This window comes from Manduca sexta, chromosome 12, assembly GCF_014839805.1.
Source record: "Manduca sexta isolate Smith_Timp_Sample1 chromosome 12, JHU_Msex_v1.0, whole genome shotgun sequence".
Classification (NCBI taxonomy): domain Eukaryota; kingdom Metazoa; phylum Arthropoda; class Insecta; order Lepidoptera; family Sphingidae; genus Manduca; species Manduca sexta.
The window spans coordinates 457466-469641 of NC_051126.1; the positions used below are offsets into that span (position 1 = coordinate 457466).

At 36.7% G+C, this 12176-nt stretch overlaps 1 protein-coding gene and 1 non-coding gene across 4 annotated transcripts in view; both read right to left on the reverse strand.

Moving 5' to 3' along the window:
* The window catches only part of LOC115449984 (prominin-like protein), a 113437-nt gene that overhangs the window by 46268 nt on the left and 54993 nt on the right, over window positions 1-12176 (reverse strand). The window lies entirely within an intron of this gene.
* On the reverse strand, window positions 9933-10004 carry Trnae-uuc. Its single transcript has one exon. It is a non-coding gene; the product is annotated as a tRNA-Glu (tRNA).

Genomic DNA, 12176 nt, shown 5'->3' on the forward strand with positions numbered 1-12176 from the left:
CCGTACTAGTTTTATAGTAGGAGCCGGCGAATCACCACGAAGTTTGCCCCATGGTAAGTAGAACACCAATGGACAAATAACCTTAAAGGCAAGAAAAGGCGGTATTTAAATTTAATTCTTTTAAATATACCCGGGAATCACGTAGAATCATTGATGTGTAACACGATAAAACTGGTTTATTTCAAATTACTGTTAAAGCGCGGCCCAGTACACGCGTGCTCTACACGGAACTAGCTGCAGTCTCGCTATACCACATTAAGTAACTAATATTTATAAAATACCCTATATTATATTCTTCAAGCATTGACCCATAATCTTCTAGCAAATTTGAAAACCAACGCGATATTATCTTAATACCAACTAAAAACTAACAACTTGCAATAGACCGTTACAATCAATTTCGAGATTTTATCAACTAGATTTTTAACTCACGATTGTACTATAAATTAATTGCCCATGCCAATTATGGACCGTGATTAACGACACGATTCGGATGTGCCATTAGAGCTAACGGGACCGCGCGTCCGTGCCACCCATATCAGGCCACGTTATTCATCACAATTCTCACGGCACTTTTAGACAACTTGTTATTAATTATACTGAATTAGAATCCGGTGTTTAATTCCGGATGAACAACACCTCAGTCCCCACCCGTGATCATGAAGGCTGCAAAGTCTTCGAAATGTCGGGAGGAAAACTAAAATATAAAAACCGCGATAAACTGCGAAAAATAGTTTAATTTTAATGTCGAACATTCGCGTAAACATAAGAAATCATTATAATAATATATATGTTACTAATTAAGTAATTTTTTAATTATGCAGATTTTTTAATTTTTGTGGTCAATTTTGATTAATTACCGCACGTATAAACATCTGCTACACTGTCGCTTCACAACACTGCGTCCGTCGTGTGGACAAAGCGGGCCGCTTATCATTTCGTGTCGAGACCCAATATAGTGCACTCTACTATCGACATTCGGGACACGAACACATGTACCCGACTTATTACTACGTTTTACAAATTGTGTCGAACACGGGAAAACAAAATGGCTGTTGAGAAGCGACAGTTACAATATATTTTATTCTAAACGATATATATTATTACTGTTCATTTTTTCGTATTGTATCAGTTATTGCGTTTTGAAAAATACGTCTTCCTTCATACTCAACGTGGAAATTTCTAAAATGCTCTTCGATATGACGCGATAGGTCCACGACACGAAGCAATATTTTTAAAGATAAATAACTATACTAGCACGTCGATCAAAGAATAGAAACCAGATCGACTGCGTATGCGCAGTATAGCAATACGACTTAAGAGTTTTGGTGTTACTTTATCCTGAAATGCTCCCATCATAAACCTAGTAATTAGCACCAAATATCTTTCTACATAGCCTTAGGGCGACCGTTCTGCACGGTAGTTTGGTGAACGCTTTGATATTGCTATCAGCTGGTAACGGCATCGCTTCACCTGACACGCTATTGGGGACACGTGTTGAATGCTGTTCGTCGCGTCCACCGTTTAATAGATTGATCGGAATGAACGGTACATGTGTTCAGGCTAACCGGTGCCATTGTGAGGGTTCGAACTTGCAACTAAACTATCGATTGCGTTATACAAAACTGTTTAAGGCGTCCGAATATTTTTTAAAAACTAAAATATCATATCTTCACGTCATTCTACTAATACTTCTTGCTCGATATCAATGCACGATAATAAATTTTAATACAATTACAAAACAGCTTTTTAATTTAAAATATAAATAATACACTAATAAGCTTTTAATAATGTAACTTTCAAATATTAAAGCATCATTACATTTGTTACAATGAACTAATAAAAAATATATTGCCAAACTAGGACGGTGTAGCAAACTGTCGCACTCGCCGCGTTGGACCGCGAGGACCGATACCGAATGAGTTCTAGATATCGATTCTTGGATTCGATGCAACAAACTGTATTTGTAACGTTATGTATCGAGTATCGACCGTCCCATGTCTACAGCTCTGCTTTATTACAACTCTATAAATCACTGTATTTATCAACGGGTTTCAAGCATGTTTCGAGTATTGATTACTTTGCCTATTTGAGTTCTATGTCCGATACTGGTGTTCAGATATTTGTGAGATTTTTTTTTATTTTCGTGGGTTTGTGGCCCTTTCTGAAAAGGTTGACATCAGGCTAGTGTCTAGTGGTAAAAACGAAATCTCTTCTGCAATATTTTTGAAATGGCATCGTGTAAAGGTATATTTCGACGTAAGATTAAGTCGTGCACCACTACACAAGCGTTACTAACGAGCGAGGACGCAGCCAAGATAGTAAGAAAAGGGACATAAAGACCCAAATCTGTCATTATGTCACGACATAATGGCACGCCCCGAGAGCTAAATTCACGTCATGTTGAATACAAAATTATTGAGCAGCGAGCATGTTCCTCAACAGGTCATTCATCCACATCAGAGACTTATGACGAACGGGGTATTTGCCTTAGGATAAACAAGGTGGTATTACTCTGCGATAAAATGTATACACCGAGGTTTCTAGATTAATCATTCTGTATAATAGTATATTTTCCAGTTTCTCATTATACCAACAGGGAAATATTACTCTCATAGTTATATGATAACATGATGGTAATTTTTTTAATACTTTCCATTTGTCCGTCATATTAACTTTAAGGGAATCTAACCACAGAATCCACGAGCTTAACCAAAACTTTCCCACGACCTCCATTGTTCACAGCTGTGGAGTCATCAGCGACTAAAGGACTCTTGGGCACTGGCGATTCACCTGACATCTGGCACCTTCTGCCAAAATAGCACGCGATCATGTCGTATATATCACTCGCATACAGGACTACGTGCACGCAGAAGTTATTTACACATTGTAAAAAAGCAACATGTGTATATTTGTTTATATATATCTAAATATAATAAATCTCATCTAAATTGTTTCACTTCTATAAAAACTGTTCTTATGACATAATGACCCTTTCATTAATGGACGGCCCCCTGCTGAGTATGCACTCCATCTGCTAATGAGAGGGTTTCAGACTTTATTCCACCATGCTGGTCTAGTAGAGGTTGGCACACTTGTTATACTATCAAAATTATTTTTAATGAATTCTCAGGTATGTAGGCTTCGTCTCGATGTTTTCCTTTACCATTAAATCAAATGATAATTGATAAAAAATACACACATAACTTCGAAAACTCAGAGGTGTGTGCCTTAGTTTGAACCTACGTACATCCCGTCTCGGCAGACCGATCCACTCCCAACTAGGCTATCATGTACTTTTGAATATAAATTACATGATACCAAAAATGCATCCAAATGTATATGAATAAGACTAGAGGTCTTGTCTAATTTTGATTCAACGGCATCGAACTTGATTCCCGTATCAGACGGGCTGGGTCAGTGATAACGTATCCGTGACCGTTATCAGATATCCGCAGATATTCATTTGTGTTCTCAAGTGGTTTGACCGTCAATATATCTGTTTCCAGTCGCACAGCTGTTCTGATAATGTATAGGATATCGTCTCATTTAGTAGGTACGTGGTGGAACTTTGCGACTTTTGTTTTCTGAAAATGAACATATTATGTCGCATTCTATAATTGTTTTTATAAAAGACGTATGCATGTGGGCTATCTAAAGTTAATTGATCACTGATTACAGGCACAACAGTCTTTAATATTCAATAGTCAAACACTAAGCAATTGTAGACACATCAACGACCAAAAGGATCTATCTGTCTAGTTAATCAAGCCTAGTTTTAATATTACGAGTTACAATTATTGTCAAGTAAACGTGGAATCGCCTTTTTTTTAAATCGCCGTATTGAGAGATGACAATTTCCGGACATCGAGTATACTTTTCCGTATTTCCTCGACACGTAGAAAGCGTCAACACGTGCATTACGCGAAAGTGTCGTTTACCACAGGTGTGACCGATCGTGGCCATGGTGTACGGCAAATCACAACGCTATGAAGGGAGAAACCACCATCACTTTCCAATGGTATGCACTCGTGCGCGACCGATCGACACGCTGTTGTGGTACATTTGAAACACTTTTCATAGGTATAGTGCATGGTTTTGAAGTCTGCTTTGAATGATACCTGATTTAATGCATATCCCATTAATTGGTCACCGTATACATTATGAAAGCCCCGCTGTTGTGGCATTCCGATGGATAACAAGACGCCTTATGGTAAGCGTATTGACTGTCTATACAATAGGAACATCATATTACTTTGCCGAGCACTGAACCGCGCTCGTGGCCTTAATGCGTTAGACATTAAGAGTGTTATTACAAAAAAGTATTATTACTCTTAATGCGAAATAACACATATTTATATTGTATTTTAATGTGATTCAAACCAGAATATAACAGTGTTAGCGTTCTTCTGCTTGGCGGCATCAATCAAAGCAAACTGTCAGTCTGTAGACAAAGCTCTACAGCTGTATAATCTATTTATACTATTATATAAAACTAAAGAGTTTGTTTGTTTGTTGAATGCGCTAATCTCAGGAACTACTGGTTCGAATTGAAAACATATTTTAGTAATAGATAATAAACTAATCAAGGAAGGCTATAGATCGTATAACATCACGCCATGATCAAAGGAAGCATCAATGAAAAATATTACTAAAACTGGCAAAATGAGAGCCATTTAAGAGCTTCCGTTGCGTGCGCTGCGTAAATGGTTAAAGTTACATAGTAAACGCATATGACAGAAAATATATTATAAAACAGTCCCCCCGTCGCATCTGACTGTCTGTCTGACCGCGATAAACTTAACAACTCCCCGACGGATTTAGATGATATAGCAGAACAATTATCCCGGAAAACTCACTTCACGCCTTCACGCAGTCGAAGCCGCGAACAAATACTAGTATGTAAATATTTATAATCCAATCTAAGCTCGTCTAATTGATACTCCAAAAATGATAATTGAAAAGCCAATACAGTCTCGTATGTAATCAGAATACAGGAAGGGAAATAATGACGTTATGAATGCGAGCGGAAAATGTCGCCGAGCAGAGAGTGCAGGGGCGGGCGGAGCCAGGCCCGTGGGACCCCGCTCACGGGATCAGACAACGTAACACGTTAATGGTACCAACTACTAAAGATTATGATTCAACTTGGTCGTAGGTATCTTGTGTTTAAGTCTGTGCAGTGACTGCAACCTTTCGCAATTCAAGGATCTTCTTGACCAGCCTCCTAATATGTGTGCGACTTACTCATTATTAATATGAAAAAACTAAGGAACACAATAATACTGAAATTCAACACTTCCAACCCTATCGAGTACGACCTGTACCCGCCGATACGTCAGCGCGCCAAACTTCGTTACTAGGATTATTTGGAGCGTGGACATTGCAAATTCGCGCCGTATTCAATTTGGGTCGTCCCGATCTGACAACCGAACTCAGTCGTCGACGTCAAACACTTCACGCCGGACGATATAGTTAGCCTTTGTTCTACGAATATTGCATTTCATTTCACTACCGACGGAATTAGATTTACGCGAACTGTCAGTTATAATTGCACGGACCTGCAGTTAGCACAGATTGGATTAGACACGCTTTTATCTTTACACGTTCATTAAGTTTTTCCTGAAATTAACAATTAAATCAATATAAAATATCTTCTATGTTACTCGGATACAGTGCACTTAGACATTGTACAGTAGTATCGTAGTCTATCTGCCACACAGCTGCAACATTCGTTTCTAAACGGTAGCAAAGTTTTATAAAGATATCATTATCCTGCGACCTTCAAAGGACGAACTACGTCTTGTTGGATCGGCTTGGCTTAATCGCTAGTTCATTAAAAGTCTAGACTATAACCCGCCCGACTAGATCCTAGTTTAGCTGCAAGTAATTACCGTTAAATGCATCACCCGGCCGGGCGCGATAATTACCATCCCAGGCAAAAGTCAAAGAGTTTCAATAACGAGCAACTTATCTAGATGCTAGACTTGACGAGGTTTTGAGCGTCAATTATAGACTAGTGAGTTTCTGGGGACGAATGACAAAGGAATTTACTAAACTCGAAGTTAGCTAAGCTATAGTATAGTTCAGTACATATAGTATAGTTGACTGCTTCGATGGCGTAATTGTAATTACTTAATCGCGGTTCAGAGTAAGGAAGTTGGCGGTTTGATACTCAGTATCTGGGAAAGCTCGGAAAGCGGTTAGTCCTGCACCTGATCTCTCTCCGGTCATGTCGGATTGCCGTCTCACCGGACTATGAGAGTAAAAGAAGATACGACGTACCTAGCTGATCTCCGTTCAGATTAGCCGCTTAGGCTGACATTCGGCTAGGAGTGATTCATTATGCTCAATACTTACAGGGATTCCAAACCCAAATACTCAATCATTATCACGACTTAATAACACAGTCGTTAAACCAATATAGCGTTCAACCGTAGTCAAAAATAAAATAAACCAATATTTACATATCAAAATAGACACATTGTTGAAAAAAACTTTACCCACCATCTGTACAAATATAAACGAGCAAACACGTGTAATGTTCATCCGAAGCGGCTGGCTGGTGGAGCCGACCCCGCAACGCGTCGCGCACACCGAGGGTCGTTAACGAGCTGGGGCATGATTCTCTACGACAATGTCGAACTTGTAACACGGCGTGTTTCGTTACCTTCGTGTTATGACTGTGTAAGAGTATTCTGGATGCTAATTTGACATTTCATGAACACGATGAGGTGTGACACATCCGCCTTACGGGCATGTTACGAATTGTCAAAATAACGTGCGGCAATCCAGCGCGTCTATGCGCGTTTAGACAAATTAATTATTTAGATACAACGACTGTATAATTTCTATTGACGATAGTATCCTCTTTACATCGTGAAAACTAAAATATATAATACTACCTTATCAGAAACAAAAACAAACATAAATCCTAAATGATCGAATTAATATTCAAACCTATGTTTTTGTATCTTGATAGTCAAATTTGTGTTATGGGCTCAGCGGTGAAAAATAAGCTACTTTACTACTGGCAACCCGACTTTTGACAACAATTGAGGTCAATCAAGTTTATTTTTATTACTTCGATGTAATATTTCTATTAGTAAATAGATAGGCCAAACAAATATAAAACACTAATGAAGGTATCTTTTTAAACAATGTTTTCTTAATTATGTACATTACAATTAATACTATGTAGTTTCTTTGTGGTGAAAGTTTTGTACCTATAAAGTTTGATAACAATAAAGATTATTGAAGAATTTTTACTAGTTATACATTATTGTTGTTATAAGTAATTGGTAGACGTCTTCATCAAGAGCTTAGCCAGCTTTAAATTAAATATCAAAATCTTCAAAGTGTGAATATCGATCCAGGGAAACAAAGCAAAAATTTCATGTAGGTAATCCCAATCATTTTAAACAATTACATACAAAAGTATGTAATCATGTTGAATCTAAAATTGTTTGTACAAACACTTCCTTTTTATTTTAGGAGACCAAAGGCATCTTACATTGAATACTAATGTTAACAAAACTGATAATATCAAATGTAATAATAAAATTATTTACTTTTACAGGATAGTGAATGTAATGCAAGATATTCCAAATAAATAATAGTAAAATATACTCAGTTTTAACAACACATTATCTTTGTTTTATTTTTTATTTATTGTTCAGTCTTAGATAACATAATATAAGTAAAATTTCTATACATGAGTGAATGTTTGTTAATTAATCAGTTTCACCTTAATAACTAAATGAATGTGTATGAAATATGGTACTCAGACAGTGAGCTGTGGATTGAATAGAGTACTTTTTATTCCAAAAAGATTAATGCCGGTTGAGCGGCTAATAGAAGTTACTAGGTAATAGAGCTATAAATTTTTAAAAAATAACGTTTAATAGGCAATATACACTTATTTTAATTATTGGTGGTAAGTCTGTTATATGTGAATGTCTGTCTTGATAGTTATAAGGTGTCTACGGCAATGTCTATTTCTATAGCCAAGTTAAACTGTGTCCATGCACTGATGTGTACCAGTTTAGAGGAAATTGTAACTAGCGTAATTACTTTATAAGACCTAAAATCTTTATCTCATTCTGAAAACCTACTGTGGAACGTCACATAGTGCTTTGCAATTCAAAGTTCCGGATGGCATTGTAACTGTTTATGGGCGGTCGTATCGCTTATCATCAGATAAACGGCATCCTCGTCACATTATTTAACTAAATAAAAAAAATTGAGTTAATGCCTTAACGATTTTGCAACAAATTTTATGATGGAAGGTCCGTAGAATTCCTCTTAATATACATTGTTAGCGCCAATTTAGCACAAACTACATAAGCACAACAGCATTTACTCTTATTCATATAACAGCATTCGTGTAAAATCTTCAGTAGCATTAAATATATCAATTCAATTCAATTTTTAAAATGTGGCTTTAGTAAACAAATCAAGTAAATAAGTCTATGACATTGACATTTGACAATCATTTTGAAGTAATATTTTTCGTTTGAAAACAATCACAGTCTACAGAAATTTCTTTAAATTATTTTTATATTCCTTTCATGTTTCTTACATTTAAGTATATACAAAAATGGGATTAAATAAAGTTTGGCAGTGATTTATTCGAGTTACATCATTTAATATCACGAATACAAACAAAAAAACCTTTTCAAAAAAACCGATACTTGCCGATTCGAGGGGATGAAAGATTTCTGAACGCATTAACACATCGTAATATAAAAAATATTAAGCATAGACAACCTATCGTACGGCATACATAATACCTATTTTTCAATTACACATCGTGGCGCGTGTATGAACCGCGTTTGTGTTTAGAGCTTGTTTTGACAACACGCGTTTACGGTGTGTTATCGCGAGTAGCATAGGGAATCAACCTACTGGTGGCGACGCGGACGGCTCGAACCCGCCACGGGTATATCGGAAAATTTACCTTTCCAACTAGGGCGACAACTATGACAGCCTGTGTATTCAAACGTAACGGAACATGGAATCGCTGTTAACTCGCTAAGGGTTGGGATCGTAAACTCTGATAATTTATACAACCCTGTAGATTTTGTATTTCCTTACAATATCTTATGATTTATGGTGTACTTTGTAAAACTTAGTTAAATATAAAGAATATTAAAATCCAAAATTATGTAATATGTATTATAATATCTTATTCAAATAGCAATGTTATCTTTATTGGATAAAGGTGCAAATTCAATTGTATTGTGCACGTGTTTATAGCCCAGCACAAGCCCTAGCGGTCGGTGGCTGGTACAGGAGATCATCGTCGCGTCGGCTAGCTCTCGCGTTACTAATTGCCAATATGTGAGTGGGAAGCTGCGAGGGTGTCGACTCGCGCGGGTCTGTCGGGCCCCCGACCGGCGAGACGCGTCTGTCTGTTAGGTCATTATCTCGTTTTATGTACGCCGTTCGGTGGGTAGAGTATGAAGATTGCAATACTTAATAAGTAAAGAGAACATACACTGAGACTATTGTTGCAAATAAAGGGATGAATTACATATAATGAGACGGTACCGTAGAAAAAAATCGTCCAAAACTGTTTGCGACACATGTGAGTAAAAGATTTCGCTGTCAATATTAAATATGATGATGTCAAAAATAACACTTAAATCTGTCGTTCACATAAATGAGTTCTTTAATTACTTTTGGAACAATTAATTACACAAAAAAAAACAAGAACAATATAATAATAATTAGTTTTGCCCAACCCACAATACTGACTGACGAGAACGTAATAAAAAATTAACATCCGACATCTCAATATAGATGTACAAAAAGCTCATCAGCAAGTCATACTCACCGCTCGCTCTGATTAGCACGCGTCCATAACAAGAGATAGCGAAAGTAAACCGTAATTACAACTTATCATATAAAAGAACGAAATAAAAAGTGAATTCCCGTACCGGGAATCGAACCCGAGCCTCCTGGGTGAAAGCCAGGTATCCTAGCCACTAGACCATACGGGAGATGTAATGACAGCCAAAATACGCGTCCAATATGAGTAGTTTAAAATAAAAATGTTTTCACAGCTCGCACATGGTACACATTTTTTTTATTATAGAATTTGTCGAAACGAGCGAAATGTCGCGTCCGCTTGACTGTAAGCGTCATGACTGCGCATAAACAGCAATACACTGCACTTGCCAACATGAGATATAAAATGTTTTGTCTTATTTAAACTCCATTAAATTTCCTTAATACCATAAGATATTCGAGTTATTTATCAAACATTGCATTCTATTTCTTTACAGTTATGCAAACCGTTGTTGGTTTTTAGATTGAATCACGCAGTCCCACTCGCTCACCTTGAGACAGACGTGCCGCACTTGCTGCACGGGGCCCCTTTACTATCTCAACAACGGATAACTGTGATCACCCTCTAGAAAAAACTTCATTAACCCCTAGCTCAAACTATGCAGGTAGGCCGGCATAGCTATCCTGAGCATATGGGCATGTTTTTTTCTCATTTCCTTCCCTTCACTTCACTTAAGATCAGGTGAATTAGAAGCAGTGACAGAAAAGTCACTTTGCTGTACCAACTGTAGTCAGCTGGAGTAGATACCAAATAGTGATCAGCAACCACTCTTCGTCTCTCCTCTCAATCCCATTCATGACCATCAAACTATCATATCTATTCCAATTGTTGATAGTCATAAATAATGGTGCTCACACATTAGATGGCCAATTTAGCATTTCGCCAGCTCTTTGCTAAATAAAAAACGACAATTCATTTCGTATCAGGGTATGTGTTGTTCAGTAAGGTATATTCGTTTATCACATGCCGGAACTATGATAGCAAATTTTAATAAAAAAAATACAATATAGATAATGATAATTAATTTGTAATCGATTACAATCTTGAAGATTAATAAAAATCGTGAAATACTTATTAGTATTATAGTGTAGGTATGGATATATATATTTAAATAAAAGCTGATTGTCAAGTGTAAAGTTGATTGACGTCCTGATGACGTCGAATGACTTAGACCCTGATTGAAATTGCTTAATTCTTATAAGCTGACAAGGTATAACATTTATACCTCAAATTTTGTTGGCTGGTGATCATTAGAGAAAAATAAGGCTTAAAATATCGTGAGTTTATAATACAATTGCATGTGGAATCCAATACCCATTAAATCACTAGAGAACAGCCAAAGCCTGAATAATAGTAACACCTCTTAAAGAATATTGATAATGTAAATTGCGTTCACAATGCAATGACATTACTACAATCAGGTAAATATACCGGAACATAAATTTTGGCACGAATGAAATTATACAAAAGACTAAAACGCAACAAGCCAGTTCCGATATCACCAACAGAATTATTTGTTACTCAATTTAGTCGTAACTCGTAGCGGTTAGATGGATTCGCTCCAAAAAGTTGTCCTAGTCTTCTCTCTCCCCAAATATCATAAAAAACGGACCGTTATTGTATTGGACAGACTTACGTACAAAACTGATAGGAATTAGCAAACAAACATTTTTACTATACAACTGAAACGAGCAGATCAATTGCTTGATGTTAAGCACAACCACTCGTAAACAGTAACAACACTAATTGTAACTTTATTGTACTGAGTTCTACTGATCATTCATAGCCATAGATTTTTGCTCTCATATTACCTAGTAATTACATTGGTTTGTATAAATTGTATGAAAATCTATTTATCATTTCAATATAATACAACCGGCCCACAATACTCGAGCAATCCGGTCGACCTTCCGCTGACTTTCGAACGGCCGACATGGACCCAAGTTTTTATATCAAATCAAACTACAATGGATTTCAAAATTAACCTTATATTTAAAGTAATAAAGTCTTAAATAACGGCTACAAATTTCAGCATTGCAGAGAACGCAGGAGAGCCGTATCAGTAGGTCAACAAACTCGTCCACAGCTGTTATTTCGGCTTTGAGTTATGGGTTTTCGATTGACATGTTTAGGTTAGTGGCGCGTTTCCTTTTACTATGTATCTGCTATCTAAACAAATGGCTGTTACCCAAATAATATTTTATCAAAGAATTTAGGCAGGATAAATATCGATGCCAGTGTCACTGTTGTGTTAGGCGAACTCTAGTGTACAAATAGAGTATAAATATTCAATCTATATATAAAAATCTTAGGTAGTGAACTT